This window comes from Lissotriton helveticus, chromosome 7 (assembly GCF_964261635.1).
Source record: "Lissotriton helveticus chromosome 7, aLisHel1.1, whole genome shotgun sequence".
Lineage (NCBI taxonomy): Eukaryota > Metazoa > Chordata > Amphibia > Caudata > Salamandridae > Lissotriton > Lissotriton helveticus.
The window spans coordinates 62,475,413-62,502,767 of NC_136068.1; the positions used below are offsets into that span (position 1 = coordinate 62,475,413).

A 27,355-nucleotide genomic window follows, 5' to 3' on the forward strand; every position below is an offset into this window, starting at 1 on the left:
TTTGTTTACAGCTGAGTCTCCAAACAGGCTGTGAGGCATAAAGGATTCTCAAAACTGATACTACCCAGTCTGTGGTTATCGCAGTAGCTAAGTTTTTACATTGGACATGGAGAATCCGTATAAGTAAAACATGTCAGAGTTGATTATTTTAGCCTACTACTGTATACATATTCTATCTGTAGTACTTTAAAAAAAACTTATTTTAACTTTATTCTAATGTGTATAATGAAAGCTTGAATGCACAATACACTATACCTAACTGAACTTAAATTATATTTTTAACATTGTGGGATGGATAGTTGTTTTGCTACAAAGCCCTGGGATGTTTTTCCTAAATTGGATTATGTAATTAACTACAATATAAGCCTGATTATTGGTTTCTTTTTTAATCTTGCTGAAAATGTTGTTTTATTAATGTTGTCTTTTATGATTCATCATTGAAATAAAGACTTTTGATTGATGTTGTGGAGTGGAATAATGAGGTTTGTTGTTGAATTATGTGGCGTGGAATGGATTTGTGTGGAGTTGAATAGTAAAGTGCTGAGTGAAATTCTACAGCAGTTTATGCAAAAGTCATGGAACTATTCCATACATGTAGTTGGCACACATATATTTCTAACACAGCATATGTTATAGACATCAAAGTGAGAACAAAGCTTTTTAAATTAATGTTACAATATCGCTTACATGGCAACAGCTGCTGCCAGGAATGATATTATGGTGTGAGGTGTGTGGGTAGTTTTTAAAGTAAGGACAATGCGAGAAACTAGAGTTAGAGCTATTGGCATTGTAAATGCAAAATTGTTTCACCTATGTGTTATGGAGAGTAGTGGATGTATGTGGTGTGTTGTGGAATCATGTTTTTTTATTTTGGAATTGTTAGTTGTGGAATTTTGTGGTATGGTGTGCATTTGTGTAGTGGTACTATGTGGCAGTGTGCAGTTGAATTATGTGGATAGTAATTATTGTGTATTCAAGTATATTGGAAGTATGCTTAGTGGGATTGTGTGCTATGGGGTGTAATTATGTGGAATGTTATTTTGTGTTGTTGAGTTTTACAATATGGTTTTCCGTAGAATTTTGTAGAATGATGTGTGATTATGTGGTGTGTTTTGGATGTATGTGTGGTTTGTAATTGTGTTGTTGATTAGAATTATGCAGTTTGTTGTTGAATATGTGGTGTGGAATGGAAATGTGTTGAGTTGAATTGTGTGGAGTAGAACTGAGTGAGGTGGAGAGAACATATGTTGATGAAATTATGTGACAATGTGCCAAGTGTTTTTATGTGGGTTGCTGCTATGTGGTATAGTTTGCTTGAATGTGGTGTGTAATTATGTGGTATTGGGTTGAGTGTTATTATGTGGAGTTCAATCAATCAATCAATCAATCAATCAATCAATCACAGACATTTATATAGCGCACTACTCACCCGGAGGGTCTCAAGGCGCTAGGGGGGGGGGGAGAGCTGCTACTGCTCGAACAGCCAGGTCTTGAGCTTCTTCCTGAAGGAGAGGTGGTCTTGGGTCAGGCGCAGGTCGGTCGGAAGGGAGTTCCAGGTCTTGGCGGCCAGGTGGGAGAAGGACCTTCCTCCCGCTGTCGTTCTCCGGATGCGGGGGACGGCGGCGAGGGCGTGGCTGGCTGATCGGAGATGTCGTTTGGGAACGTGGAAGTTGATGCGGTTGTTGAGGTAGCTGGGGCCTTGATCGTGTAGAGCTTTGTGTGCGTGGGTGAGGAGGCGGAAGGTGATTCTTTTGTTGACGGGGAGCCAGTGCAGGTCTCTCAGATGTCCGGAGATGTGGCTGTGTCGTGGGATGTCGAGGATGAATCTGGCTGAGGCGTTCTGGATCCGCTGGAGTCTCTTCTGGAGCTTGGCGGTGGTTCCGGCGTAGAGGGCGTTGCCGTAGTCCAGTTGGCTGGTGACGAGTGCCTGGGTGACCGTCTTCCTTGTCTCGGTTAGGATCCACCGGAAGATCTTCCGTAGCATGCGCAGGATGTTGAAGCACGACGAGAAGACGGCGTTGACTTGTCTGGTCATGGTGAGGGAGGAGTCCAGGATGAATCCCAGGTTGCGTACATGGTCTGTCGGTTTGGGTGCGCTGCCCAGGGCTGGGGGCCACCAGGAGTCGTCCCAGGCGGAGGGCGAGGAGCCCAGGATGAGGACTTCCGTCTTGTCTGAGTTCAGTTTCAGGCGGCTGGTCGACATCCACTCGGCTACGTCTTTCATCCCTTCGTGAAAGTTGGCTCTGGCGGCGGCGGGGTCGTTGGTCAGGGAGAGGATCAGCTGGGTGTCGTCGGCGTAGGAGATGATGTTGAGGTTGTGTTGGCGTGCGATGGCTGCGAGGGGGCTCATGTAGACGTTGAAGAGGGTGGGGCTCAGCGATGATCCTTGAGGGACGCCGCAGATGACTTCGGTGGCCTCTGACTTGTACGGTGGTAGGCGGACTCTCTGTGTTCTTCCGTCGAGGAAGGAGATGAGCCATTCCAGTGCTCTCTCCTGGATTCCGACGTTGCTGAGGCGCTGCACTAGGGTGCGGTGGCAGACAGTGTCGAAAGCCGCGGAGAGGTCTAGGAGGATGAGGGACGCTGTTTCTCCGTTGTCCATCAGGGTTCAGATGTCATCGGTGGCAGCGATGAGGGCGGTCTCGGTGCTGTGGTTGGCTCGAAAGCCCGACTGTGAAGGGTCCAGGGATCCATTCGTCTCGAGGAAGGTGGCCAGCTGCTTGTTGACGGTCTTCTCGATGACTTTGGCTGGGAACGGGAGGAGCGAGATGGGGCGGTAATTCTTGAGTTCGGTGGGGTCCGCCGTAGGTTTCTTTAGTAGAGCGCTGAGTTCGGCGTGCTTCCAGCTCTCCGGGAAGGTGGAGGTGTCGAAGGAGGTGTTGATGATTTCCCGCAGGTGGGGTGCGATGACTGCGTCGGCCTTGTTGAAGATGTGGTGAGGGCAGGGGTCGGTCGGAGATCCGGAGTGGATGGAGTTCATCATTTGGATGGTGTCTTCGGTGCTGATCGGAGTCCAGGTGCGGAGGGTGGTGGTGGGGGGCGGAGGTTCGGTCGTGGCGTGCGTCGGTTGAGTGCTGAAGCTGTTGTGTATGTCCGCGATCTTGTTGTGGAAGTAGGAGGCGAGGGAGTTGCAGAGATCTTGCGATGGGGTGATGTCGTTGTTTCCGGCGTTGGGGTTGGAGAGCTCTTTCACGATGTTGAAGAGTTCCTTGCTGTTGTGTGCGTTGTTGTCCAGTCGATCCTTGAATGCAGTTTTCTTAGTGGCGCGGATGAGTTGGTGGTGCATTCGGGTGGCAAGCTTGAGAGTTGAATTATGTAGTGCTGAGAGGTATTATGTGGAGTGTAATTATGATGGGCGGTGTTGATTTGTGTGTTGGTAAATTGTGTGGTATTGTGTTGTGTGGTATTTTGTGTTAAACTAAACATTCAGGTATGCCATATGGTACACAGGCGAGTGGAGTAAAAAATAAATCAAACTAGCTCTTCTGTTTAATTCATGAAGTGTAATTTTATCCTGGAATGCAAAGTTTAAGCAAAACCTATTTAAAACAAGAATAATCTCTCTCGCATACCAAAACTCCTTAATGCAACAATGGGGAGGCACACATGGAGCAAACACATACCAATAGTATCTAGATTTCCCTTGGCAATTGCCATAAAGATTACGTGGCTTTACCCGGCCCCATTAAACCACCATTAGAAGTCAAGAATGCAGACATGGTAAACCTGGCAATGTCGGTCTGCGAATAATTTGCACCAGAAAAGCAGCACAGCATCAGACTTGGGTCAACTTAATTTCTAAGCAGTTTGAAAGAAATAAACTGCCTAAAACTGTCAACAACCACAGACGCTATTTGCTCTTTTGGTTCGTGTTTATAGTGACTGGTTCAGAGACAGGGATGACCCTTCACACGTAACCTTATAGGGCTTTGACTGGGCAGGTGAGGCAATGTCTGGGAATATGAGGATTGTCTGAGGAAATGATGGGTGAGATGGAGCATTTGAGGCTGTACTTGGGAATACGATGACCCTACCTAGGATGACTTTACTGCTATCATTTTCCTTGGCTGATCCTCTTTGCACCACTAGCCTTCCATGGTAGACCCCCACTCTAGATGGGCATTAGCTTAAAAAGAGTGTTAACTGCTTTCGTTTTTTACTTTTACTTTTGTATACTTGCCTTGTGTTTAATGTTGAGTGGTGTCACGTCACTAACATCAGGCTGAAGACTTAAATTGTGTGACTTCCTTTGAAGCCCCAGGACATCATGTGAGGTCATAATCTGTGATGTCAAGACGGGATAGCTCAAAGTATCTGATGGCCTTTTTGCTTCCTCTCCCACATTGGATCAGTGCTTTGATGCTGACAATGAAATCTTCTAGTGTAAATAAATAATGACTCAAGTTCAGGCTTGAACTGCTGAGAAATTGAATTTATTTGTCATTGACCAGACACAAACATAATCATAGATGAAATTCAAGAACTGATAATTTTTCCTTTACTAGAAAATGCACGCAGCCAAAAGTAATCTTTAATTCATAAACAGACACACAAACTAACTTTCTTAATTTTTACTCCTGGGAAGGTGAACTTGAAATCAGTGGTTGGGGTTATTTGTTTATATTTGAAAGACACACACAGATATTCTACTTAAACCAGATAAGATGCAATATAATGAGAAAAAATTAAAATGAATCTAAAGTTCAGCACAGGCAGTAGAGCTGCACATAACGTTTCTCCATTTAGAGGTGAAGCCATCAATGGTGCAGCAAGTGCAGTGGCACCTGAGGCTCGGGTCATGAGGGGCTCTCAGCACCACAATTTTGAGTGCTTTGTATCCCACAAATGGGGTAAAGGTGGCCCATATTCAATGCTAACATTAGGGCCCTGAGGCACCATTGCTATGCCACTGAATCATTGAATGGATGAATACTACAACATGTCAATGGAGTAAAGGACACATGTGCAAGTAGTTTACTGATTGGGCCCAAGTAAGAGATCAGGAAAACAAAATCAGCACAGTTTAGTTCATGTGTTTTCCAGTAGTGCAAGAAACATGTGCAAAGAGTAAATCTGTCTTGATTATTCAGTTTTAAATGTCAGGATGAGCCTTGTTCCATCAGGAAATACAGAAAATTATGGAGTCTTGCCCACGCCTTTTTTTTGGGGGGGCAAGGGGGGTGAGGGGGTTAATAATCATTTTTGTCACATATGAATTGTTCAGTCTGTGATAAAGGAAAACGGCAGCAATGCAGTGTGTATTAACCTGCCATACATTGGTTTATGCCCTTCAGGCGTCTCACTTACATCACTAAAACATGCCTGGCCTTCTTCAGTCTGAACTGCTTTGGTTCACAGTTCTGCAACAATTATTTCTACTTATTGGGCCATTTTTACAAACGTGAGTTCGGCCATAAATGTAGGTTTGTACCCACATTTAATTCTGTTGTAAATGGCAGGAATTCTCAAAGTGATACCTGGCAGGCATAAAAAGTTAGAAGAGTCGGAAACCTCTGCATCTGTGGTGGCACAGAGAGGGAATTGCGTGTCGCATCTTTTCTGGCGCATCCCTGCTGATTTGTAGAGATGCACCAGAACTCGTAAATCTGCCCCAGTAAATCTAGTCTTGCTTTTTCTTACTCGATATTATGTCCACACAATACTTCAGTTTCCGATATTCTGTCAGTGATCCCGCTTGGTTACAATATGTGGCTGAAATTGAAATATTTCGAGAGGCACCTAGTGACCTATCTCATTTTAAGATCCGGAAAGGACCTTGGGAGAGAAGTTATATTTCAGAGTAGCAGTAACACCGACTCATGTCCTGTGGACAGCAGAACCACATATGTTCAAATGTGACCAATGCATTAGATAGTTTGATGTACACACATTTTACGACAGAACTCCTTCCAGCAGAGGTACTTTAGGGATATTATCTTATGTTCTGTAAAAAAACAGATATTGTTGCTGTAGTGCCACAAAATTCCCAGGGTAAGGTCCTGGCAGCATTTCTGCTGGAGCAGACATACACTGATGCCGCAGTAAACCTCAATAGCAAGGGAGGGCACAGTAATGGCTAAAGCATTGGCACACGCAGATGCCAGTGGATCATTGCAGCTCAGCATCTGAAGTCAGCTGGATGTGCAGTATAGATGCACTCTGACCAACCACAGTACAGCACAAGCGCAGGATATAAGGCACTCATTGGTGCCTCTGTGACATCCATTGAGCAGCCAGAGAATTGATTTGTCTTGATGACTCAAGGTAACAGATTACTACTATGTATCAATGTCAGTCAGTGGTCCAGTCCAATAATGGCATTGGATGAGATTCTGGTAAGGAGTCATAGTTTATTCACTACCCTACAGAAAATCTAATTTTATGGATGGAATATTCATTGAGTCATAGGAGGACTACCTTCTAGATAAGGAGGTTTTTTTGAGTTATGATTTGGGAAAATGGAAACCATCAAATGATTCTTCTCATATTTCTAAGTTTTAGGGAAAGCACAATCACCTAAAGAATAGCAAATCGATGTTGAGGCATGGCCCCTAAAAAGAAGAAAGAGTGGTTAAAGCTAGCCAATGGCTTGGGACTGCACATCGATGTAGGTATCTGTGCTAGACTCACAACGGTATGTTCCATATTCCGTCACAATCTTATTGCCCTGATCAATTTTCAGCTCTACTGGTACTGAGATTGTGACCTCTTTGCACATGAAATTCACAGTCACTTTTGTGTGTGGTGGAGCTCTCACTGGCATACTCAACTCTGTCTTTTTCCTCGTGGTGAATGACTCAGTCTCACCTTTCGTCACTGTGAAGGTGTTGGACACCTCTGTCGAAATATTGACCACTCCTAGCAAAGTAAAGGAGACACCAGCCTTGACTGATGTCTCATTGCTAAATTCAAAGCTATGGGAGACATATTTCTCAAACTCTTTGGTAGAAGTAGCGATGAACTGCTGCTCAACAGATGTACTGTTGGTGTAAAAATATTGATCTATCTGAATATTCCTTTCATTTTCAATCTTCTTCTTGTCCCACAGAATCTTGGCTGTCACAGAGGCTTTCCCAGGGCGCAGAGGATACACATGGGAGATTTTATCATTAAAACCTGAAGGCTTGTAAGTATCCAAATGTTCACCAGCCCTGGCTAGAAGGGACCATCCACCTCTATTTGGATGCTCGTATAGAAGCCATGCTCCACTCTGGACCTTGTGGGAGGATATCCTATCACCCATGCTTCCAAATGTTAGATTGGTCTCTTGAGTCAGAACCATGGCTTTACCAGAGTAATATTCATGCTCATAGACTGTGATCCTTGGATCGCTCAGGTCTTCGGTGATCAGCCTGAGAGATGAACCCCTGTCATTCATACTAGACCATGAATGTTCTCCCTCCTCTAGGAAAATGAACCATCCTTGATAGTTGGGATGCTCGTACATTATCCAGGGCTGCCCCACCACCTTCGCGGATGTGATGCAGTCTTCAAAGCTGTGCTCTGCCAGACGTGGAACATCATTAGTAAAGGTCCTATGGAGTCCCTTGAAGTCGGGGTGTTCGTAGACAGTGATTGTGCTCATGATTGGTGTTTCCAATGAGTTTCCAGTCTTTGACCCTGTAATACAAAACAACAGCCACTCAGAGGTGGAACATCTTGCATAGTTGAGTGAAACATAGCAGGGAAAGGAAAGAAGGATACATTTTGCTGCCATCGTTTAGAAAATGGTTTCCCAAACTATGATTTCAATCTCCCATTAATATGAAGCCCAGTCACATATAGCTCAGGCGAACCAGATGGCTCATGGTTTAGTATAAGTGTACGTTGCAAGGAACCTATGAGGTTTAGTATAGGGAAGTCACAGGATTGGCCTGAACAATCAACATAAAAATAGCCACATACTAATAAAAGAATCCTTGTATCAGTGGTGAATTCCCAGATAGTAACTGTAGTTTTGCCAACAGCAAAAAAAAATGCAACTATTTTTAAAAAAACATAATGTAAAGTTTTCTAGTTACCAACATGGCAAACAACTACATACAACCTGTGTTTAGAGCACCTTCAAACTGAACTGCATTTTACTAAAAAAACTGCCTGCAATGGAAAGAAACATGTGTGACATGTTGACGGTACAGCAAAGCTGTTTCAGGATGACTAAGACCAAGAGGTATATCAGAAAAGAAATGGCAGGAAGACTGTCAGCAGATCAATGGCTCCTGTGGAGCAGAACATTGTCAAAGTCAAGAGCAAGGACCTCACTTGATTCAAATGTGTTAATGGAATGGTGTCTAGAATTCAGGTTTGAATAAAATTATGTTTCAAAAACTGAGGAGATGGACAAAACTCATTGGCCCACAAATCTGTCTTAGAAGGTGTAAGGCCTAAGCCATTAGGCCAGTGTCATTGTGCAAACCTGCTCTTATCAGGTTTTTCCAGCTCTTTATATTTTACTGCTCGAGAAACTTTAAGGGGCACATGTAAGGCCATTTCATTTTGCGAATTACGAGTAGCAAAATGAAACGCACTAATGTGTTCCAGACACATTAGTGATTCCCAATGGGGTTGAAAATGACCTACCTCATCAATATTCATGAGTCCGGTCGCAATTTGGGACAATAACACGGGAATGGGGTCCTGCTAGGGACAGCAGACCCCCATGTCTGTGTTTGCTTTTTCAAAAATGCAACTTTTTTTTTTTAATGATTCCTGTTTTCAAAAGGAAAACGGGATGCATTTCAAAAAGAAAAACAAAGCGTTTCAGTTTCATTTTTAAAGATAAGGCAGTGGTCCAATGGATATTTTCTCTGCCAAACACAATGGGGAAGGGTTCCACTCGGTACACCTTCCTAATTACAACTGGCTTACCACCTACTTGAAGTAGCCGGCAAGCTGCAATTGGTTTGCGACTGTATTCTGGTCGCAAACCAATCGTACATGCCCTACTTGATTTTTCCAGGTACTATGCCAGAGCATGTCCAACACGTCCACTTGGCATTATAGAAAACATTATGTGAATATAAGCTTTATATCTTGCTGTAAAATGCCAAACCATGTTATTTCCCAGTTTAATTTATGGACAGTGGTAGCCAGGGGTAGATTATTTTATGCCCAGTCCACAAAGTAAAGCGGTTCCTAGGCTTTAGAAAGGACTATTGTTGTATTACTTTTCAAAGATACCCTCTATTGAGGCTGCATAATTTTAAGGTTGAGCCTACTAGACAGCACTTGCACCACGCAAATCATTTTGTGGCTTACCAAGAACATATAGGAGCTCTATCATTGGCCTGCTTCTTATTGGATTTCCATATTATCAATCTAGTGTTTGTCTCTACCATGGAGCATTGCCTTTTTACCATTTCTTTTCTTGGCTGGTATCTCTGTTACCACTACTTGCACTTAATGCGCTACTTTTTCTTTAGGTCGAGCCTGGGCAGGGCATGCACTGCTCTGCGAGGCATGATTTATTGAGTTAGGGAGTTGAAGCTTCGTCCACTCTCTGCCCATATATTTTATTGGCTTGTGTCGTTGTCCTTTGTAAATGCTGGATTCTTATTCCTTAATCGCCTTGTTAGTCCCTCCATAGTACCGCCTTGTCTCCATTTGATACCTCCCACGGCGATTGGCCCTTTTTCTTCTGTTGCGACACGGTATGTTTTATTTCATCTGTAAGTACTACTTTCTTTAATGGGTTTTGCCCTACTGCAGTCACAACGTGCTTTCCTTACATTCAGCTCGCCATGAGTGCTTTCACTTTCCAAGCAGCTGGGACAACAGCGTCCACTTCTTTGCAATGCCAAAGGTCTTGCATTTATAAGAGTTTGAGCTATTTGCATTGTAAATGCCAATAGCTTAAACTCTCGCAAATGCGAGGCCTATGGCATTACAAATATTCCTTTTGTTGCCAAAACCCCCATGCCGTACTTTCATGTGCGTGACGGCTGTGCCCCTTTCTTATGAAGAGCTGTGTCTAAGGAAAGGTGTGCGACCGCTATTAAAGTGAGACACAGCTTTTTTAAAGGAAGGGGCATGGCCTTCACACACGTGTAAATGCGACATGGCAACTTTGACAACAAAAGAAATATTTGCAATGCCAAAGGTCTCGCATTTGCGAGAGTTTAAGCTGGTGGCATTTACAATGCAAATAGCTCAAACTCTTGTACATGCGAGACCAATTGCATTGCAAATGCTTGTTTGCATGAAGAACTCCATGATAGTGCATGTGTTTTCAAGCTCTATCTTTTGTGTGCTTCTCTCCTCTTGTACTCCATGCTGCTCTCTGTCACCCAGAGGAATCTCCCTGCAACCTTTCCTTTTTGGCTCGCCCACGTGGTTCTCCCTATTGTCTCCCTGTGCCCCACTCAAGTTGTTCCTTCTTTACAGCATCATCTGAAGTGTTACTTTCCCACAACCTGTGTTGCTTTAACAACCTTCCCACCCTCCCCTGTGTTGCTTTGACAACCCTTTCATCCTCCCCTGTGTTGCTTTACCAACCTTCCCTCCCTCCCTCCCCTGTGTTGCTTTACCAACCTTCCCACCCTCCCCTGTGTTTCTTTGACAACCCTTTCATCCTCCCCTGTGTTGCTTTACCAACCTTCCCACCCTCCCCGTGTTGCTTTACCAACCTTCCCACCCTCCCCTGTGTTGCTTTGACAACCCTTTCATCCTCACCATGTTTCTTTGTCATTCCCCTTTCCTTCCTCCATGTTGTACTGACCTCCCCAGTGTTGCTTCCCCCCTCGTCATCAGCCGCGGTGGTGCTGTGCTGATGACGGAACGGTTCCGTCATGGCCCGCCCGACTCACCTGCGCGGCACTGATTTCGCGCCTGTGCGGTGCGTTCTATTAAGCAGGTGGGGCCATGACGGAACCGCTCCGTCATGAGCACAGCTCAACCGCGGCTGGTGACGGAGCGGTTCCGTCACCAGCATGGGCCCGCCGCGCGGCCCCCCGCCCCCTTAGCGCTATGGCGGAATAGCCGCCACAGCGATGTGGTTATGAGGGAAGGGGGAGGGGAGGAAAGAGTAGAAGGTAAAGAGAGGATGAGTGACGGGGAGGTTGGGGAGACAGTGAAGGGAAGATAGAAGGGAAAGAGATAACAGAGTGCTAAAAACTGTAGACCAACTTCTGTGTTTTATTATGTGGCTATTGAAGTGTGCATGGTTACGAACTAGTAGTTGCAGTGCATGTGACACCTTTTGAAGCACAACTAAACATCTGTGTTATACTGAAAGATCGGAAACACCACTGCTTCAGCTGTGTGCCCAGACAGTTCAACAGTGGGTGCATAAAATTAGCCTTGATGATAATTAGACTCAATCGGTCCCTTCTTTTAAGGTTGCAAGCTGGGCTCTGCAATATGCACATTAACCCCCTGATATACGTTACCACCTTCAGAAGAAATTCAGGTTCGGCTGGACCATAGAGTATCCCTGCCTATGAGCGTGAAAGTGCATACTTATCTCTCTCGTATGTGCATTAACCTTTTGATCAGCGTTTGAAGGATGAAAGGTAGAAGCATACGATCATGCAGCTCCTTACCACTTCCTACCAGCATAAACACCACAAACACAGGCGGAGAGAGAGCGAGGGGAAATATTTTGATATATATATTCATGGAAAAAACATAGGTTTCATGGATGTTATAGTTAGAAATTAGCATTTATAAAAACCTTAGAAATTCACAGAAAAAAACACTGGTTTCAGTTACCTTCTAGTTAGTTGGACATTTCACTTGTACAAAATCAGAGAAATTTGGCTGTTATAGAAAGTTCAGCTAACTATAACTCGCGCCCCCGCAATGCACTTCTGATGACCTCACATATTACATGATTCATCATATGATCTGTGACACCACTGATGACATCACTTGTTAAACACAAGAAGAATGACCTGAGAGATTGCATGAAATTAAAAGTAGTGAATGAATAGTGCCTAGGTGGTTAGAGGACTGCATGGGTAGTAGACAGGGCATGAGCTAGTGCAGAGCATGAGTATGAGTTAGTGCCAGGGTCATTGCATGAGTACATAAGTAATGACTGGCTGATTAGAGTACTACAATGAGAGTGCATGGTGAATTTATACGTGCTTGGGTATTGGCAGAGTAATTGGATAAGTACATCGAACTGACTGGGTGATTGGAGGAGTGCTTGGGGAGTGAGAGGGTGATTGCTGGACTGCATGGGTACTACCTGGGTAATTGAAGGAGCAAATGAGTAGTGTTTAGGTGGTTAGAGGACTGCAGGGGTAGTGCATCGGGGAATGTAGCAGTGCATGTGTTAGTGCCAGGGTCATTGCATGTGTACATGGGTACTGAATGATTAGAGTACTTCAAGAAGAGTGCATGGTGAATTTATACGTGCTTGGGTGATTGGATAAGTACATAGTACTGGCTGGGTGATTGGAGGAGTGCAATGGGAGTGATTGCTGGATTGCATGGGTACTACCTGGGGAATTGAAGGAGAGAATGAGTAGTGTGTAGGTGGAAAAAAAGACTGTATGGATAGTGCACAGGGGATTGTAGCAGTGCATATGTTAGTGTCTGGGTCCTTGTATTAATACATGGGTACTGACTGGATAATTAGACTACTGACAACGCAGTGCATGGTGAATTTGCAACTGCTTGGATATTGGTGGAGTGATTGGATAAGCACATGGTACTGGCTGAGTAATATGAGGAGGGCATGGGGAGTGACAGGGTGATTGCTGGACTGCATGGGTACTACCTGGGTAATTGAAAGTGTGAATGAGTAGTGTCTAGGCGTTTAGAGGATTGTATGGGTAATGCACAGGTGATTGTAGCAGTGCATAGTTACTGTCTGGGTCATTGCCTTTGTACATTGGTACTGGCTGGAAGATGAAAGAACTGCAAGGAGAGAGCATGGTGAATTTACAAGTGCTTGTATATTGGTGGAGTAATCGAATTACTGCATTATACTGGCTGGGTGATTGGAGGAGTGCATGGGGAGTGACAGGTTGATTGCTGGACTACATGGATACTAGATGGGTAATTGAAGGTGTGAATGAGCAGTGTCTAGGCATTCAGAGGATTGTATGGGTAGTGTATAGGTGGTTGTAGCAGTGCATGGTTACTGCCTGGGTCATTGCATGAGTACATGGGTACTGATTGGAGGAGTGCATGGGGAGTGACAGGGTGATTGCTGGACTGCAGGGGTAATACCTGGGGAATTGAAGGAGAGGATAAGTAGTGTGTAGGTGGTTAGAAAACTGCATGAATAGTGCACAGGGTATTGTAGCAGTGCATGTGTTAGTGCGTGGGTCATTATATGAGTACATGGGTACTGACAGAATGACTAGAGTACTGCAAGCAGAATGCATGGTGAATTTGCAAGTGCTTGGATATTGGCGGAGTGATTGGATAAGTACATGGTACTGGCTGAGTGATCGGAGGAGTGCATGGGGAGTGACAGGGTGATTCCTGGACTGCATGGGTAATACCTGGGAAATTGAAGGAGAGAATGAGTAGTGTGTAGATGGTTAGAAAACTGCATCAGTAGTGCACAGGGGATTGCAGTAGTGCATGTGTTAGTCCCTGGGTCATTGCATGAGTACATGGGTACTGACTGGATGATTTGAGTACTGCAAAGAGACTGCATTTATAAGTCCTTGGGTATTGGTGGAGTGATTGGAAAAATACCTAGTAATGGCAGCTGATTGGAGGATTGCATGGGGAGTGACAGGGTGATTGCTGGACTACATGGGTACTACCTGGGTAATTGAAGGTGTGAATGAGCAGTGTCTAGGCGGTTGGAGGATTGTATGGGTAGTGGACAGGTGATTGTAGCAGTGGATGGATAGTGCTTGGGTGACTTAATCTTACCTTTTTAGATGTAGCTATGAAACGGTAAACATCACTTACAACGAAACTTTTACAATGCACTACCATTACAACGCGGTCATTACAACGCAAACCATTACAACGCATTGCGCTGGGGGGGCGCTCTAGGATAGGGAATAGGTTAATTTACTAGTCAATAACCTTCCCTAGTGTCCACGGGGACTGGATTTGGAATAGTAAATTAAACTATTCACTATCCAGCACCCAAAAGCGCTATGCGTTGTAATGGTATGCGATGTAAAAACCGCGTTGTAAAGGCAGGCGTTGTAATAGCCTGCGTTGTAACGTCATACATCCCTATGAAACTGATTGAAACATTTTTTAAGTCGTTTTATTATAATTTAAATTTAAAATATTTTCAAACTTTAGAATTAGTTTCTGTAAAGAAATGAAAAATATTGTTATTACAGATAATATTATAGTTTTAGGAACACAATATAATTTGACAATTACATAACATATTCAGTTTGCCTTTTTTGCTGTTTTCAGATTCTATTTAATTTCACCATACACAGTGATTTCAATGTTGACCATCATGTAGAGCTGGCAAAAAATACAATCAGTAACATTGTTAAAAAAAAAACAAATCATTCTTAAAAATATTTACAACAAATTCAACTGTCTGTTTACATTTTCTAAAATAAACACTCATTTACATTGCATATACTACAAAGATTAAATATATGAACTGCTTCTTTCAAAAACAATTTTCTAAATACAATATCAAAGAATAAAATTGATAATTAAAACAGTAAATCTTCACATGTTCCCTATAGGCCGAATGATGTTGGCAAAATCATTTGCATTGAGAATATCCAAAATAAACTTTTTAATTCATATCGATTTCTTCCCACAATGCCGAATGATATTTCTGAAATCGTTTGTATTGAAAATGACCAAAATAAACTCATTAATTCATGTTGACACCTTCCCAAGCCCGAATGATGTTTTCAGAACTTTGGCATCAAAAATATTAGATATGAATTTGGCAATTCATTAGGCAACCGGCATTTGAATTCCAAATGGGCATCATTACAATGTGTCCATCCTTTATTGCACTTTAAATACACAGTGTGGTGTCCAGATGTTGTAGAAGGTCCATTGTGGAAAATAATTGCCACGACTTTGAAAGTATTTCTCGATATTGACAGTTAACTTGCCGCAACATTTTTAATTTTAGTTCCCTATTTTCTTCCATCTGCTCTACAACGTTGTATCATTAAAATGATATATTGTCCAAATCTTTCTATAAATAATGTTGAAAACATTTCAGATTTCTAGTGACTACATTCCATGTTTTGATTAGCTGATTTTACTAATTTGTTAAAAGACACTGTTTTGCAATCTGGTATTGTGAAATATATGAATCTTTCAGCGTCAATTTCAGTGGTAGAAGAAAATGAACAGCTATCACATTTATGGTCCCATCTGTGACGTAGTGCAAATGGATTTTTAATTTGTACTCATTCATCTTCTAATACTGCAAGCATAAACATTAGAAATTCCTGAGCATCTTGCTGTACATTCAGTGTAAATTGTGAACAACCAAAACATATATCTAGAAGATGCCGAATGCCAGAAGCACTTTGGATTTTAGTTTTATCAGTTGTCAAGTTTTCATAAATAGAATGTAATAAAGAACAAAATCTTTTTTCTCATTTCTCCGAACAGCACAACGCCCAATTTGTTTTACTTCTTCAATCTGATCAAATTTAATCTTCAAAAATTCAATTCCATCTCTATTTTGATAATTAACAAAATCAACAACTGTTCCCATTGCTCCATTTACCTAACCTTTTTCCACATCCAAATTATGCCGTAAAATTACCCAACAGTTTTCACATAAACATAAATTCTTTTCTAAACCAGCAGTTTTAGATATAGATTTTTCCAAGAATCCAATTTTGGTTTAAATTTTTCTGTGAAAGTAATACTAATTCCTTTGTGTTCTATTTTATCAATAGCTTCCGTTTTTATTATATGTTGCTTTTCCAGCTTTAAAAGTTCTTCATTGAATGTAGAACACTCTCGCATTGTTGGCATTAGGCAGATTATAGATTTATTTTCTCCAATTCTTTTGTATATTATTTACGGAGCAACATTTTCATTTGGAAACAAGTTTGTAAGTAGCCGACTTTGCAAAGCTTCTTTTCCGTGTTCTGTCAAAACACCATTTCTTGCATGTTGAAGGATGCTTCCATAATCTTCATCACTTGCAAATATGACCAAATGTTGACATTATCAATACTTACCAAAGATTTCCCGGAGTCTTCATGCAGAAGTGTTTTAAAAACTGGTATCCCTTTTACAGGGGTAAGTTGCAGTAGATCGCCAAAAAAAATCACGTTTTCCTCCAAATAACACATCATAATCGGTTTTTTAAATTTGCTGCATTCGTAAATGTACAAAGGCAAGCATTAGGTTTGAGACCATGCTCACCTCATCAATTATCAGAAGTTTCATTTTCTTTAGTACTCTTGAAACTTCAAAACAAGCTTCTCCAGAATGTTTGTGATATTCCAACTTGCTTTCATGTTCAACAGGTAGCATTAGTAAATTATGTAAGATAATCCTTTTAATTTTGTGTGCTGCTAACCCAATTGGAGCGGTACAACACAAGATACATGTGATTCAGTGGTTTTCTGTAAATAACTTGTCAAAATTTTTATTAAGAAATTTTTTCCTGAACCAGCTTGATCACTGATACACATAGGGTTAGGTTTACATGATGTGCAGTTGCATTCTTTATTTTCATGAAGTAAACCATGGTTGATCTACTCTGTAAGTTGCTGATATATTTCTTTCTGTTTAATATTTAGTTGTTCTTCCAAGTTTCCCAACTCCATAATATCCTGTTGAGCTTGATGCATTGCGGTGCCTACTTCACTCATAGCAATTGCTGCTTCATTTTCAAGAATTGGTCCTCCCTGTGGATCTTGACTCATTGGAACAGAACTGTGATTGTCTTGAGAAATGTCTTTAGCAATCTCAGCTGCAATAGTAGCTCTTGTTGAATCTCTTCATTCAACATTTGTAGATAATTTTGAAAAACTGTGCATTCAATGCTATCTTTACATGCATTAAAATAATCTTCATATGAAAATCTCCAAGCAATTACATTTCAGTATGCCAAGGCTTGAATAGTTGCAAAAGTGCTAAATAGTAAAATTCCCTTTTATCTAGAGTATCGCAACTCAGTTTCCTGTGATTAATGAAATTTCCTATACTATGTCTCACCAAACATCCATTAGAACCAATCACTGTGTATATCCCATCATTTATGTTCTCTGTAATATTTATTTTAAAGCTGTAGTATTGCAGGACTTCATGGAGACATATGTTTTCAAGATAGGGACGTCTTTTAGGATAGTATGTATCCAACATGTTTGTTTTAACTATATCTGTGCTTACCGGTTCATTTAATGCTAAAAATTCAATTTCTTCTATAGATTTAAGTACTCGATTTCGTGTTGCAGCAAGACCTAGAATAACTCAAATGATTCCTCTTGACTTTGAATATAAACTTGCAGAGGTCAACTGATCCGAACATCTGTAGGATCCAATCTCTCGATGGGACAGCATCTTCAAACTAAAGCTGTACAATTTCTTACTAAGAGTCTTCTCTTGGGAAATTTCTTCCCACATTTCTTTCAACTCCATCTTTTCAGATTTTATTATGTATGACATAACATACCGAGCAACAGCAATGGAATTATCCACAATATACTGGATATCCATATTTGCATTTCACATTGACAAAATCCCTGGATTATAATCATTAATATTCTTTGATCGTTTACTTCTTTTTAAATTGTAAGTATTTTTGGGAGATTTTCTAGTGTTAGTATGCCTCACTGCTGACATGAAACTGTTCCTTTGGATATTACTGGACGTGGAAATACAAAATGACATTTGGTATGAACCTTTTCCTTTGAGTTGTATTTCCATCGACAGTATCTGCCTCATCGATGAGTTTGAAACCGTAAAACTTGCTGTCTTAAGGTATTTTCTTCTCTTGTTTTTGGTATAGCACATGTAACATTGTCTTCAATAAAAGATAAAACTGTCACATCCAAATCAGTTCGATGCATCTTTGATACATAAAAGCATATGTATATGAGGAGCACCTCTAGCTTGGTACTCCTTTCTCCAAAAGAAATCAATAACTTCTTCAAGAGGTAGGTTGTTTTTATTGCAGATAAAAGACAGCATAGCTTGAAAACTATGATTAAAATATCTGCAAACATTTACTGGGGCGAAGGAACACAGCTCTCCAGCTGTTTTGAATTCAATTTTTTTTTAACATTTGAATTTGCTTCTCGAAGAAATTCAAGTAAATCGACCCATGCATATTCAGCACAGCTTAGCGTGACAAACCATGTAGGGGTTCCTAAGTTCATTAACATACATTTAAGTTCATGGTTCCATGACGATGATACCAATACTCATTAGTACCACATTGACACACATTAAATTGATCAATTGAGATTCTAAATGATCGTCTCTCTGTTCTACTTTGTCCATGAACTCCTTTGCAGAAACATGTTGAAGATGAACTCCTGTTATTAATATGTGGTTCACTTCATATGAAAGTCCAGACAAGTCACTGTCAAACAAAAGATGAAATATGTATGGACTACATTGTCGAAATCTTGGATCTTCTGAGTACACTCTTTTTGTATGATATTCCGATGATGGAATCTGTACTGGTCGTTTATCATATCTTCCACCTTTTCCAGTGGGGAAGAGCTGTGGAAAACAACGAGCTTCCAAACTTCTTTCACAAACACTCATGGAAGTTCCCTTTGCTTTCTTCATTTGGAATAATTCAATAGTATTTCCAATCACTTCCTTTGAATGTAAAGGATGTACACTATAATGTTAATACATTTCTTCACTTTTGGAGATATCCACTTTTCAATTTGGCCACTTGAAATTTTGCTATCATCAACTAAATCAATTTCTTCTTCTTCCACATACACATTTTTGTAGTAAACATTGTTTTTTGTGAGTTATAACTTAGCCTTTTGCACTTTGCTGATCTTCTACTAATTCTTGCCATATTTTCTGACTCTTCGTAGGAACACCATCAACTAGAATACCTACAGGTTTATTTTCTTCTTTCTCTACACCAATAGTTAGAAGATTTTATTTAAATCTAAAGGTAAATACACAACTCTTCCTTTTAAGCCTCTTTGTAAATCTGATGGAGGCACCTTACCTGTTTAGGCTCCATAAGAACAATAGCTTGAAACAGGTGCACAGATTGAATCAGAATGGACTCATACGTGTTTAAATCTATCAGTTCTGGGGGAATAGTGACCAACTCGAGGATATTATGTACAGCTCTAGCAGGCATTTTGTTCTCGTCTAATTTGGTATAACAATATTTACAAATACGTTGCTCACTACCCAACTCAAAGCAATCTTCCACAAACAAATAAGCTCCAAATTCCTTCCACTTATCTTTTTCACTTTTTAAATACAGATCAACATTCCTAGTTTAAATTTTATTGTGAGCTTGTCAACAACAAATATAGACAGTTTGGTCTTTCACAACAAATTACCTTAAACCTCATAATTTCTTCTTCAAACTTCTCAGTACTAATATCTTCCACATCTTCTGCAGCACTTACACCTATAAAAAACATACTTTCTCTACACTCTTGTTCAGGACCAAGGTAATTAAACTCTATTTCATCACAATCGTTTTTTACATTTGATACTGACCCATGCAAAAGAGCACTGTTTAAGTTACCTAAAATTATTGCAGGACTTTTTACATAGTACAATCGTCTTACTAACTTCCGCATTTGAGAGTGATGTACTGTTAACATTCTCAAATTTTGAAAAACACTTTTACACACTTTTCTAGAAAGACAAACCAGAGAATGGCCCTGCAAACCAGTATGTTTTCTTACTTTTCAAGGATCTAATCCTTGCAGCATCTCAGTCTTTTGTTTAACACTGTTTTACTATACCCTAATAAGAAATTTAGTAAAATATCAATAGACTTCGTATACTACTACAATCCCAAGTATACACAGGGGCTTTAGTACGTCTCCATAGAACTTCATCAGCTATCACTTCTTCTACATTTCTAGGAACCATCTTTTCTTTTTCAATTGCACAACCTTTCTTCACTTCATAAGCACAACCATTGGTATCAACTGCGTGAACTTATGTATTGCTTTGAAAGTAGCTCTCTACATAAAAAAAATAAAGGCTCTGAAGTGTGCTTCCATTCACCCCAAAAAAATCACAAAGTTAGTTCCGTTAATTACTCTCTTCTTTTTACTGTTGTCCTTCTTAGAATGCATTGGTTTATCTGATTTTTGCATTCTCTTTAAAACTAAAATGAACGATTATCTATTTATTTCAAAAGCCTTTTCAACTACAGTTTCAATCTGTTTTTTGTTTTTATAAAAAGCTGATTTTTTTATATTTCTTGCCATCGTTCAATAAATTGTGCAGTACTCTACTCACATATGCAATGTATTCACACAAGAATAAGACGTCCCTTTGACCTTTCTCCAAGGTAACACATTTGTTTTTTATAGGCTTTAAAAGATTGACTCCGAATGAGAAGGGATAAAGTTATCTTCTTCCTACACGCACACCCTGGTCCTGAAGAAAGCCCATTGATTAATTGACGAAAGGGCTGAAACATGTCGACCTTTTTAAAAACACGAAGACAGGTAGCGTAGAGAATCCTAATATTCTCATGCGCATACCGGGAAGTTTTTCAACACTTTTAACCCGAATCCAGACTAATAAAAACATCCCCTGGTATTCGAGTTAATTTTAATAATCACCACTTCCACTTATCACTGGACACTACTGCACAACCTTGGACTAAAACCTCCTGGTGGAGGCTGCATATAAAAAAACCCTATGATTATGCAGATACGTGAGTGCTCTAGCGGAGAAACAAGATATACCGCTACCTCACGTTGAACAACTCGAGTGCATGAGGGTTCTTTTACCAAGGGACGCAACGAATACCGAATAATCCGGGTTCAGCAGGACAAGTGATCCACCCCCTTTTTGATAATTAATGTACTCTACTTTTAAACATACATTTCCTTATTTCATCAAATTGATTCTTTCTTCTTTAAGCATAGAATCGTTTATCAGAACGTAATTTGCCATTAATTTGTCCTTTTTTCATTTCATTCTTCTTTGTTCTAGAGGTATTCTTTCTATTTTCTACATTGTCAAAACTTTTTCTAGTCCTTGAAAGTCTTTTAATGAATTCTTTCGTTCTCATACCACAAGACTTTTACTTTTTGCCCACATGGTTTACTTTATCTAATTCATGCTGTTGACTTTTCTTTATATAGTATTGTTTCTTTTCTTGTTTTCTCGTTTCCGTTTTTTTTGTCATGGTAAGTCTTTCTTATTAATACTGAAGAATATCTGAAAAAAAGAATATGAGAATTAAATTCAATACTATTTAACTATACCCTATATACTATAGGACTACATAGGTGATTGTATGAGTACATGGATAATGCCTGCATACTTTGAGGAGTACATGAGGAGTGACAGAATGATTGCTGGACTGCATGGGTATTTCCTGGGGAATTGAGGAAGTGAATGAGTACTGTGTACGTGGTTAGAGGACTGCATGGGTAGTGCACAGGGGATTGTAGCAGTGCATGTGTTAGTGCCTGGGTCATTGCATGAGTACATGAGTATTGACTAGATTATAAGAGTACTGCAAGGAGAGTGTATGGTGAATTTATAAGTGCTTGGGTATTGGCAGAGTGATTGGATAAATACATGAAACTGGCTGGGTTCTTAGCAGGAGTATGACAGCGTCTTGTCAGTGCGTCAGCTGGGGAGGTGGCTTCCTTCGGTACTTGCTGTGGTGACAAGTAGGTAGTCAAACTGCACCAAACCACACCGTGTTTTGCCATAGCAAGTGAAGGTATATTTATACCTTGAAGGTGTTTAGGAATGCCAGTATTGACGTCGGGCATATGAATGTCATGAACGAACCCCTAAGGCATAGATGTTCATTCATAATAAATGAGTTCCTGGTGAAATCAATATCCAAGCAAGGGGAAGTCTCTAACGGCTTAAGAGTCTGGTTTTCCAAGAACTCGTTGTGACGTAGATGAATGGATGGATGTAGCCATGCCTGTATTTGGGTAGCATGGACTAAATAAGGACTGGATTTCTATTCCTATATAAGGGCGATGTGAATTATACCTATATAAGGGAATGAATCGGGAAATGTATACTGAATCTAAATCGACACACAACACCCACTCCACTTTCTTATGTACGACATTACTAAATTCTAAACATGTTAACATATCCAAAATACATCTATCCATGAAGTGCTAAAATCATGATTCAAAACACATTGTAAATATTGTATCTAAACTATTGCATTAGTGCTGTACACATTAGAGCAATGCATTCATTCTAAGCATTTATTGACATTTGAATGCTAAATGAATGAACCATGAAATTATACATTTATGAAATGGCTCGTAAATACAGAAGAAAAAGGTGCCAAAACTATTTCATGTCAGATTACATAAAACTGTTGTGTATGTGGACAAGGTCAAATATTGTCCCTGGAAGTATTCAAAGAATTCTTGTTCTCTATGAATAATTCTACTTAAAGCAGATTACTTGTGCCAAAAAATGAAAAATACAAATTTGGAAAAAAAAAGTAATCAAAGGAAAAAGTTCCAAAGTTAGTACCTTGTTTTGAAAAATGAAGGTCAAATTCAAATTCTCTGAACACTGTGTGCTAAATTCAAAATGCAGGGTTAGGGCCTGGAGAAAACATGAAATCTTCTATGTCTGTTGACAAAAACTCGTCTACCATTGTAGGTGAAAGTTGGATTACCTTGTTTAGAAGATTAAACGCACATACATGTGAAGCATTGCCGTCAGCATTGGTCGCATTAGCAATGTTCATATTGGATGGTACCTGCGTGCCTGTTGTTTCCTCTTGTACCTCAGCAGTTACAATTTGCGAGATCTCAATGAATGCCGTCATCAGAATTGGTAGTCGCTGGAGACAACAGAGAGCATGGGCCGTTACCGGGTCCAGTAAAGTATCAACACCTGTTGGCATGACTGATGGGAGTGTCAGACAGGTGTCTAGTACGCATTATGCTCCGCATAGCAGGCAGTGTAGAACAGGTAAGATGCAATCTTGCCAAATTGGTCTGAATGACAGAAACCATGTTGTATTTAATTCTCGTAGATGAGGTAGTCCCAAAATTTGGACGATGCGCTCACAACACTTCATCGCCAGTAGAGTTGTCTCCATGGAGAACTGGGTGTCGTTGGTGAATTGGCTTTCCATATCGTAGCAGTAGGAGCAAAAATAGTATCCCTGCAACGAGCCCCAAAAGGAGGGGCAATCCACCAAACACAGTGTGCACAAAACTTGGAAGGATTCCTAGGACTGTTTGAAAAGGTGCTAACAGTCCGGAAAATGCGATCTTAAATACATTTACAATACCGCTTGTATCAGACATGTTTAAGATACGACTTAACATTTCTGAGAAATGTATAGGGCAGTTTGTATTCAAAAGAGCCTGTATTTCGGCAGAAGTCCTTTAGACTTGTAGATCATAGGTCTCGAGTAGAGGTCATTTTTTGTGCACTGTAGTGATGGGACTGTAACCCATACTACACACCTCAAGTGGAGGTCAATTGTTGTGCACTGAATAGATGAGACTGTAACCCATAGGACACCTTGTGTGGAGGCAAAAATGTTGTGCACCATAGAGGTGGGACTGAAACCCAAACAGTACAGCGTAGAGACAAGACAGAAACACAAACTGTACATCCTATGTGTGTTAGCTTAGCTCTATAAATAATTTAGAGATGCACTCAGTGAAAAATGGGACTAAAACCCATCCTCAAAATTGTAAATTATGTGAAACAAACTCAGAATGACTAAAATACCATAAGCAACTGGTTCGGTAGACGGGAGATGATTTAAAGTAAACAATATTGCATATACATTCCCTTAGGTAACGATTCAAGAAAACTACACTCTGCATACATGTGAAACCATTTGCAAGTTAGACTTGTGCACCTTATGGTAACCTGTAAAGAAAATAAAAGTTAAGCTGTAAACCTAAAATATACAATAAATCTCAGCTGGCATGCACAGAGTGCTCAGTTGACTAGAAGTAGAAGCTGTAGTATAAAGACTTGGATCAAGAAGCCATAGTGGTAATACTTGAATCTCGAGGACCAATGTCACTGTTGCAAAACATGCCTTACTCACGACAAACGTGGTCAAAGCCATTGTGAAAACAAAATGCAGAGTCTCACCAAAACACGTAATATAACTGATGCCATGGGTGGTCAAAGTCATCCTGTAAATCAAATGAAAAGTCTCACCAAAATACTGTCTCAACGAAAATGGTTTCACTTGTAGAACCATAAAAATTGTAACATAATTGCACAACCCTGGTAGGATTCAGGTATTAAGTAGCGATGAAATGATAAAATAATGTAAATAGCCAGGATGACAGTGAGAAAGTGACATAATGAGCATCAAACATGCTAAACCAACTGCCACAAAAATATGGACTTATCAAGCGGCACAGCCACTGCAACTCCAGACACAGTGCATTGAAAATGGAACTTCTAAACTCAGACTTGCTAACCCCATATACAGAAACCGAAAAGTAAACTTCACACGGAGAAAAAGTGTGAGACAGAATACTTGAAACCAGGAACCAGTCAAATACCGACTTGGTCACTAGCTGAAGAATCATAGTTGCTCAAAAACAAAATCTCACCCCACAGTTTTATTTTGAAGCTGCACTTGAGCAAATAATTAAAAAAATAAGTAATTCTCCGTGTGATAAAGTCACCGCTGCTTCAGTCAGCCTTTCAATTGTGTTCTCCCCATTTCAGGAGTATCTGGTTGGCAGAAATTAAGGCAATCATGCAGCAACCGAAAGATGGTAGTGCGCTGGACCACGCTACGCCGGGTTGCTCCCTGCATGTAGTTGCGCCCAACGACCCACCACAGTGACACCTGCTCATCACAGGCACAACAATGGGAGGCCCGTTAGGCATGAAGATCTCTAGGGTAGTTGAAGGTGAGGGCACGTGCATAGATAAACCCCTGCGCCTCTGTGTGAACTGCAAACTGAAGGTTGAGCTGTCAAAAGACCAAAATCCTTAAAAAGAATTTGAACCACTATGAATACTCACAAAAAAGCTCACGAAACCGCTGATGTAAATAGGCAGGTCACCCATTTTAAAGTGTAGAGCTTAGTTGATGGCTCAGCATGCATGGTGTAGATGGCATACTGAGCTGTGAACGTAGTGCCACAAACATATTCTCAAGCTAGATGTAGCACACAATAGTTTTTCCTACATGGTCCAAGGAGTAACATGAACAGGAAACAGTTGTTGTTTCTTTCTTATTTTTTTTTTTTTTTTTTTTTGGGGGCCTCATAATCGCCCTTGGTAACCATGTAATGACGAAGAAGTATAGAAGATGACTGAGGCACTGGCCCAGGTAAACTGGGGGGGATTTAAATGGTACCTGAGAGCGTATCCCACAATGCCACGCCTCCCAACTTTGTCCTCATCTAATGGTACCGACAGGGTTGGTGAACTGCTATGTACAACCCATTTTATAGCCAGAGTCGCATATATAGGGTATGTAAAGCAAAAAGGGATCAAAAGAACAAATGATCCATCCAAGCAGCACAATCATAGGACATGGGAAAAAAAAAAAAAACACAATGTTCTGGCCTATAGTTACCAGTTCAAAAGTAGCCAAAATCTCCTTTTGTGTTGGTTGCCTACTCTAGCCAGATCTAGTTTGGACATCTGTAACATCGCTGCTCGCCAATCTGTAGAGAGAGGAGGAGTCTTGTCTTTCCAGCGTTTACAAATTTCTCTTCTAGCTAATAAACAACTATAAAAGACCAGTTTTTTGCTCATACTTTCAATCCCGGGTATAATACCAAAGAAAACTAACGTGGGGCAGGGACTGACTTGTAGATCAATTGCTAGTGAAAGGGAAGCACAGATTTCATTCCAAAAAGATGTTATATAGGGACACTCAAAGAACATGTGTGTATCTGATGCTGCTACTAAACCACATCTAGGGCATGCGACCTGAGCATTATTGGTGAACTTTGATAAACGTAGTGGAGAGTAATACGCTCTATGCAGTGTCAACAAGTGGTTCCGACGAAGCCAAGAAGGTTTTACAGTCTCCCCTAGAATCTTAAATGATTTGAGCCACAAGCCCTCTACATCAGTATTAGGTATATATGTTTCCCAAAGGGAGCGGGGTAGCAAGAATTCGCCATCAATCTCATCTAGTATAAGGTTATACCAAAATTTTATCTCTTTTTTAAATGGAGGTTTGTCCATAAGATAGGATACTAGATTGTGATCAGCACCTAATTTATGCCTACCCTTTCCTAGGCTGTAAGCTTGGGACCAACTCTGGATTTGAAGATATTTAAAGCGTGAAAAGCGAGTTCCTATTATTGAGCTCAAGGTCTCCCATGGAAGTAATACTCCATCAACAAACAGGTCCCCCCAAGCTGAGAACCCAGCCTCTCTAACTGGGAGGGCTAAACTGTCCAAAAGCCAAGATGGAGCACCTGGCAAGTCCCATAACGGGGCCCGACTCTGATAATAATCCAAATTAAGTGTGCGTCTTAGATTTGTCCATGTTCTAGCTAAGTCCCTCAGCACCTTTAACTTGACCTTCTTAAAGTATTTTGGGTCCCCAAATTTTAACAGAAAGTTTGTTGGCCCAATTTTTTCCCCTTTGAGAAGTGCTACGAATAATTTTCCGCTCCCTACATTATTAGGGGTCTTTAAAAGCATCCTAATATGGGAAAATTGGAAAGCCCAGCCGTATATCTGGAGGTCTGGTGCTGCGAGGCCTCCTTTTTCTCGACGCCGTCTAATCTTCTTCCAGGATAACCTGGGCGTACGGCTATTCCAAATGAATCTATTTAATTCCGTTTGAAGTTTGGCAGTCGAGGATGGATCAAAGAAAAGAGGGGTAGTGTTAAACAAAAACATAATCTTGGGTAAAATGGTCATTTTGACCAAATTAGATCTACCTATCAGGGAAATAGGAAGAGCTGACCATGATCTCAGCAATCTTCGAGCTTCCTTAGCCACACGGGCAAAATTTAACGGGGCGATCTTATTAATATCCGTATAGATATTTAACCCGAGATACCTAAGGGTGGCACTTGGCTGTACTCCTGCAACCGGAGCAGGTTGATTCCAAACCATAATGTCGGTTTTGGATGCATTCACTTCATAACCAGATATTGCCCCAAACTCTTCTGCAATAGATATGACCGTAGGGAAGGCTGAACTTAACTCAGATGAAAAGATAAGGACATCGTCCGCGTATAGTGCGACTTTCCGCTCCCAACCTTCAAAAATAAAAGGTTTTATATTAATATTGTCCCGAATTAGTTGAGCAAAAGGCTCGATATATAAATCAAATAAA

The 27,355-nt window shown here is 40.7% G+C and overlaps 1 pseudogene across 5 annotated transcripts in view; it reads right to left on the reverse strand.

Moving 5' to 3' along the window:
- Nucleotides 1-4,417: 4,417 nt before the first annotated feature.
- LOC144768055 (epidermal differentiation-specific protein pseudogene) overlaps nt 4,418-27,355 on the reverse strand; it is a 151,152-nt pseudogene continuing 128,214 nt past the window's right edge. For all 5 annotated transcript variants that reach the window (XR_013598448.1, XR_013598447.1, XR_013598451.1 and 2 more), the window contains exon 4: nt 4,418-7,620. The product of XR_013598448.1 is annotated as an epidermal differentiation-specific protein pseudogene, transcript variant X2 (transcript). The remainder of the gene's footprint in view (nt 7,621-27,355) is intronic.